Genomic DNA, 7,293 nt, shown 5'->3' on the forward strand with positions numbered 1-7,293 from the left:
TAGTTTTTTGAGGAACCTTGGGACTGCTTTCCAGAGTATGGTTGTACTAGTTTACATTCACACCAGCAGTACAGTAGGGTTTTGTTTCCAACATTTCTTGTTGGAATGCAAAATGTTGGCCAGTCTAGCTGTGGTGAGATAGTATCTCAGGGTTGTTTTTATTTGAATTTCCTTTATGACCAGGGATGATGAATATTTCCTCCATGTTTCTTTGCCATGCTTACCATTTCTTCTTCTTCTTCTTCTTCTTCTTCTTCTTCTTCTTCTTCTTCTTCTTCTTCTTCTTCTTCTTCTTCTTCTTCTTCTTCTTCTTCTTCTTCTTTATTCCTCCTCCTCCTCCTCTTCCCTCCCCCCTCTCCTCCTCTTCCTCCTCCCTCTTCCTCCTTCTCCTCTTCCTTCCACCTCCTCTCTTTATTCTTCTGTCATGGGGCTTGAACTCTGGGCCTGGGCACTGCCCTTCAGATCAAGGCAAGTACTCTACAACTTAAGCCATAGCACCACTTCCAGTTTCCTTGTGGTAAATTGGAGGTAAAAGTCTCATGGGCTTTCCTAACGGGGCTGGCTTTCAACCATGATCCTCCAATTTCAGCCTCCTGAGTAGCTAGGATTACAGGTGTGAGTCACCAGTGCTCCGCTTCTCACCTCTTCTGAGAAATCGGTCCTTAGCTCCCTTGCCCATTTAGTGATTAGTGTACTAGATTGGGGAGGGGTTAGTTTCTTGAGCTCCTTGTATATATTGGATATTAGGCATTTGTCTGATGTATTTCTGGTAAGGATCTTTTCCCAATTGGTTGGCTGTATTTCTAGGTGATTCTGTCCTTAACTGTGCAGAAACTTTTTTATTTTCATGTAGTCCAGTCTCTCTCCTATCTGTTGGGCCCCTAGGACTCTATTCAGGAAGTTCCTGACTATACCTGAAAGTCTAATGTCTCTCCTACTCTGTCTTGTAGTAGTTTCAGTTTTTGAGTCTGATGTTGAGGTTTTGATCCACATTGAATTGATGTTAGTGCATGGTGAAAGGCAGGGATCGACTTTAGTTTTCTTCATATAGCTGCCAATTTTTCCCAATACCAATTGTTGAAGAGGCGATGTATTTTCCACTGTATGTCTTTGGCTACTTTGTTGAATATCAGATGACTTTATAGTGATTTTATTTCTGGGTCTTCTAATCTGTTCAATTGACCTTTGGATCTATTTTTGTTCCAATACCAAGCTGTTTTTTTGGCTTTGTAGTAGAGCTTGAAATCTGGTATTGTGATACCACCACATTGCTCCATCTCCCCCCAAATTGCTATGGCTATTCTAGGTCTTTTGTTGTTCCATATGAATTTTTGGATAATTTTCTCTATCTCAGGAAAGAACATCATTGGGATTTTGATGGGTATTGTTTTGAATTTAGCAGTATGGCCATTTTCACAATATTTATTCTACCTATCAATGAACATAGACTATCTTTCCATTTCCTTGTGTCCTCTTTGATTTCTTTGTTCAGAATTTTTTTGCTGGTCGTGAGGCTTGAACTCAGGAACTGGGTACTGTCCCTGAGCCTCTTTGTACTCAAGGTAGTTCTCTACCACTTGAGCCCCAATACTACTTCTGGCTTTTTTGAGTGGTTTATCAGAGATAAGAGTCTCAACAGAGACTTTTCTGCTCAGGCTGGCTTTGAACCATGATTCTTATAGCTTAGCCTCCTGAGTATCAAGGACTACAGGTGTGAGCCAACTGCACCTGGCTTTTTTTCTGATTTTTATAGTTTCCATTGTAAAGATCTTATAGGTCTTTGATTGCTAGGTACTTGTTTTTGAGGCTATTACAAATGAAGTTGTTTTCATGATTTCCCTTTCTGATTGTACCTTGTTTTGGCATACAGAAAAGCTACTGATGTTTTGTGGGTTAATTTTGCTTACTGCTACTTTACCAAAGTGGTTGATCAGCTGTAGGAGCTTGGGGATGGATTTTTTGGGTCCTTTAGGTATAAGATCATATCATCTGCAAATGGGATAGTTTGATTTCTTCTTTCCCTCTATGAATCTCTTTTATGTCCCTTTATTGCCTTATTTGTTGTTGTGTTCTTGAAGATGGCCATTCTGACTGGATTGAGATCCCTTTTTAACAGAGAGGATATTTTTGCGAGGGGAAAGAAACCTTACTTGGGTCTTCAATGATCAGTGACCTTTCCAAGAGCAGCTCTATTTGATTATCTGTTGAGATAAAAATCTCATGGTGAGTATAACCTAGACAAAATGTGTGAGAAATTACATTTTAACCATCTGGGCAGAGTCTGATGTTTCCTTTTTAGAGACTGCATACTACTTCACACTCTGAATGGACCATTATGTGTTCTGCTTCCTCATTTCACAATCTGTTCTGTGTGCATAAGTCACCACAGAAAGAAGGTGGCTGGAAATCCATTACTATTTTCAGTTCTGTGTCATGGCTTCTCAAAGCGGAAATCCTGGGTTCAAGATACTTAATTTTAATGTTGTGATGAATGCCACGTGGTGGTGTTTCTCAGAGATAGAAGCACCTTGTAGGTGGGGCAGCACTTTCTTCCCCCGTGGGTGTCAGTGTATTCCAGGTGCTGATGACACAGAGTTCCACTGGGTGTCAGTGTATTCCAGGTGCTGATGACACAGAGTTCCACTGGAATTCACATCTCTTTCACTAGTGGCATGTGCCATCCCATTTCCTGCCCAACTCCATGTTTACCCTCTGAAGTATAGTGGTTCCTGTGAATTACCCAGAGCTCTTTGCAAGTTAGTTATTCACCTTGTGTCCCGCATCTGTATACAAAAGCTCTTCCCAGACCCAAATCACCTTCCTTTAGGTCCTTCTTACATGGTGAAGTTCTACATTTTTAAATAATTAAGTAGGCATACATATTTAATTATTAAAATTATCTTAAAATAGTTATGCCAAGGGGTTATTCATGCAGACAAGTCAATCAACTTCACTCCTTTCATCATTCATATATGTATATCTTTAATTTTAGGGTGGGAGGAGTTCCAATATTGTTTAGAAAGTTTGTTTAATTCCCTAATGGCACCTGTGACCTTCTTGGAGTTTTTGGTGTTTACGTTTTTATTGGAAAGGCTTTCTGTGGTTGGAACTTGGGGTTTTGTGCTTGCCAGGCAGGTCCCCAGCATTTTGTGCTTTAGTTGATTTCCAGCTAGGGTCTTATGCTTGTGTCTGAGACCAGACTTGGACAGTGATACTCTTATCTCTGCCATCCATATAGCTGGGATTGTAGGCATGTGCTGCTACACTAGGCCTGTGGTTTTTCACTTTACATGTATGTCTTCACCTATATGTAATGTTGATTTTATCCTACAAGTGGATGAGGTTCCTCTTTCAAAATTTTCTGATTGATAATGCACTGTCTCCCAACAGTTTATAAAGAATCCAGTATTTATTTTACAACTAAGTGACTAATCTTTTCATAATTTAGTATTTATACAAAAAGGGCATCACATTCTGATTTCTCTCCTTATTAAGTGGCTTGAACACAAGAACTTGCACTTGCTCAGCTTGCTTGTAAGGCTGGTGCTCTACTAATGGAGCTATGTTTACAGCCTGGGTTTTGGCTGTTTTGGAGATAGCTTCTCAAAGACTTTTCCACCTGGGCTGCCATGATCTCAGCTACGATTATAGGCATGGGCCACTGGCACCCAGTAAATGACTGTTTAAAATATGCATGCAATTTCAGAGTTGAAACAGATCAACAGAGAGCAGAACTGTGTCAAATTATCTGTTACACTTTGGGAATGTCATATTACATCCTGAATTTGCTTTATGGATTTTAGTAAATATGATAGCTTTCCTTATCTGCATCTTGTACCTCTCATAAATGCATTCATAAGTCATTTATAGCTTTTACATTCCTGTAAGAGGGATGCAGTGAGAATCAAGGAAAGGCATTGATTTTTGAAATCCTTTGGTTCAACTCATGCTAGCTTTGTGTGGTGGTGGCTGCAGGGCAAAGATGTCTGACTCTCCCTAGGGGAGGGCATCTCTTGGGACCCTGGGACCTGGGCAGTCTGTCATGACAGAAAAGTGCGCAGCTAGGCAGTTTGGCTTGGGCAATAGAAAAGATCTTCATGAGGTGGAGGTTAGAAGTCTGAATTCAAGGCCAGCACAGTTGGCTTTTGGTGAGCGCTTGGGGCAGATGTGTTGGTGCTAGGCTGACATTGATGGTGAGCCACCACATGGCAGGTGGTATGCCAGGCCTCCACATGGCTGGGCGGACCATGGGTGTTTTTGTAGGGGCCCTGCTGGGAGGATGCTGGGAGAGCTTGGGAGGAAGTTTGGCCTGAGAATCAAGGGCAAATGGGAGGCTTTGGGACAGATTCAAGAGGCACAGATGGGGCGGGGGAAGGCGTACAGGAGGGCAGGAGGTCAGCAGGGAAATGGGGGCAGCGAATGTCAGCACAGACAACCAGCCATAGCAATCTCCATGACAGACTTGTATGGGGAAAGGAGAGGAGGGGAATCGCCTGGACACTTGCAGGGAAGACCAATCCCGACTCCACCCATTCCTAGCAGTGTCACCCTGGGTATTTTTAAAAAACTACTCTCAGCTCAGCTCTTCAGTTGGCATGGTGAGAGGAGCAGGGCACAATGAGTAGATGGGTGTCACCCTGGCAAGAGGCCCAGAGAAGGTTCCTCGTGGGTGATAGCTCTCCCAGGGGATTCCTAGATTAAAGGTGATCACACTGACTAAAGATGAACCCCATGGAAAGAGGGGGGTCTCTGGTAGCTCCCATGTGTCTGAGCCTTGGCAACTTATGAAGAATAGACGATGTGCCTGGAGTGCCGGACCTACCTCTGGGCCCAAATCTGAAGACAATGGCAGCTTTTATATCTTGCTATCAAAATCATCCAAATGTCCTTGGCTGCATGTTATGAGGATGCCGAGGTGGCCTATGGGACCCGTTGGGAAGGAGCTGGGGCCCTCACTCTACCCGGAGCCACCAGATGACAGCTAGCAACTCTGTGATGTTGAGCGCATGTGCCAACTTGGAGTCCAGGAGATGCTGCCCATCAGGCATTCAATGTGTCCACAATGGACCACCCTTTTGACCTGGCCTTGTCCATATCCACTACTTGAGAGCAAAGTAAGTGGGCAGTGGTGGCTGAGAACAAATCCATTTCTGGGACCCACACTACTCCAAGGCCAGCCTTAATGCATCCATGAGGGAGGGTCCTCATAAGCTAATTACCATCCAGGAGGCTCAGCCTCTAAAAGGCAACATTCTCCCCCCTATCCTCCCCACCTGTTCAAGCCATAGCAACCTTCCATCTTGGGATAGTCTGTTGCAGAGTCACAGCGAGCTGGAAAACACACGTCACATGGTGAGAACAGCATGCTGGACTCGAGAGTGATTGTAGAAGGAATACAGGATCATGCAAAAGCCGTTTTGAAAATCGATTCTAACACCAACATGGCTTATCTGTCACCATTTCTACTCAGCTGACCCGCAGATCCCTGTGTCCCCAACCCCTCCCAGCCCCCACTCCCCTGCCGCCTGGATGGGCTTGCCATTTTAGTGCTATGGGCCATTGGGTGTCATCAGGACAAAGCTTTGTGCATCTCGCTGTTCCTGGTGGGGCCCTGGGGCTCCTTCCAGACTGGCAGGTGATGGCTGACTGTGTGGAGGAAGGCACAGTTGCCTCTCTTCCCAGGGACTGTGTGGAAATTATGTTCTTATAATGAGGGTCCTGAAGAACTCCCTGCCCCCCAGGCTTAGATGGTGCTGCTGTACAATGCTCACCAGGCACATAGTAGCTGTTGACTGTGACAGAACATGGCATTGTGGGATCCGGGTGTTCCCCCAGGAACAAACTCCCACTACTGCCTGGCTGTCGTCATTAGTAGTGGCTTTTGAGGTGACAGGCTGTGTGAAATGTCGCCATTGGCATCCTGTCTCTGCCTGCCCATCTTGGGAGAGCCCTAGATGTTGAGGTACCCCATGACATTATTAATGCCACTTTGCTGAAAATTTCACACACTCACACAAATGCCTTATGGCATTTCCTGCTTTCATGGGGCTCCAAGGATGGAGAGAAAAAGTCCCGAAATAGCAGCTCGGTGCTGGTTGTAAAGGCAATGGGACCCTCCATCTAGCAGCGGGGACTGCCAAGCTCGGCTCCCGGAGGGGAGGGGCAGGGCCCTCCAGGAGCCTCAGATCTTGGCTTTGTAAATCTATGGGGGCCTCCTCTCCACCCATGTGTCCCAGCAAACAGGGGTGGCCGGGTCAGCTGGTGAAACCAGACAGACAAAGGAGGAGTATGCTGCCAAGTGCAGCGGGCAGTGTGGAGTTGGATATGGCTGGGCTTCTCCTAATCTCTAATGGGCTCATGGGTGGATATTCATGGCTAGGTGTTAGGGAAACCTTTGGCCACGGAAACTCTGTTTTGGGGATCCTGCAATGGTTTAGGAGTGTGGTGGGGCTATCAGAGCAAGGATGGAGTTGGCTGGAAAATGGGGAGATGGTTAGGGAGGCTGGGGTGGTATGGGTTGGGAACGTATGTGTTAGGTTGTGGGGTGGAGGTGCTTGCTCCTTGCCGGACCCCCGGGAGGAAGAGTTCCCCTTGGACACAGAGCAGGGCAGTGGTTCCACTGAGCATTGGAGGAAGTGAGCTTTCCTGGCCCTTTTCCTCCCTGGAGTAGCACTTACATTGAGTTTTCAAAACCCCGAACACCCATCCACACATGGCCCAGGAATGGTGTAGGGTCTTCAGTCTTGAAGGCTGGCCTCCAGTCTGGACACACTGTGTACTCTTTCTTATGCATTTGAGACCCATTGTGTGCTCCTGGTTGTGTTAAGAAAGGCTTGGTCACTAGGCCCAGTGTGTGCTTTTGGGTGTGAAGGGCAGGTTAGAGCATCTACTGTGTCTTTTTGGTTGAAGTAGGCGCACTGTGTGCTCTTGGGTATATTATTCAGGGATAAGCCAATAGACCTAGTGTGGGCTTGTGCATACTATGCCCTTGCGTGTCTTTGAATGTTTTATATTCACTGTGTGCTCTTGGGAAGTTCAGTTCATGTGGGCCAATAGACCTACTGTGTGCTCCTGGGTATGCTAGTCAAGGGTGGGTCAGTAGACCTACTTTGTGTTTTGGGGTGTATTAGGCAAGGTCAGATGGAACAAGTGAAGTTGTCACCACTAATAGGGTTTGCTTCCCAGGGGTCCACCTCGTCTTTCATTTTGGGGTAGATCAGCCTGCTCAAAACAAGAAGCAAAATACTGTTCTCTATCATGCAGGGAAGCCTCATCCAACTGTGTCTGGCCAAC

This window comes from Dipodomys merriami, unplaced genomic scaffold (assembly GCF_024711535.1).
Source record: "Dipodomys merriami isolate MVZ:Mamm:240054 unplaced genomic scaffold, mDipMer1.0.p SCAF_589, whole genome shotgun sequence".
Taxonomy (NCBI): domain Eukaryota; kingdom Metazoa; phylum Chordata; class Mammalia; order Rodentia; family Heteromyidae; genus Dipodomys; species Dipodomys merriami.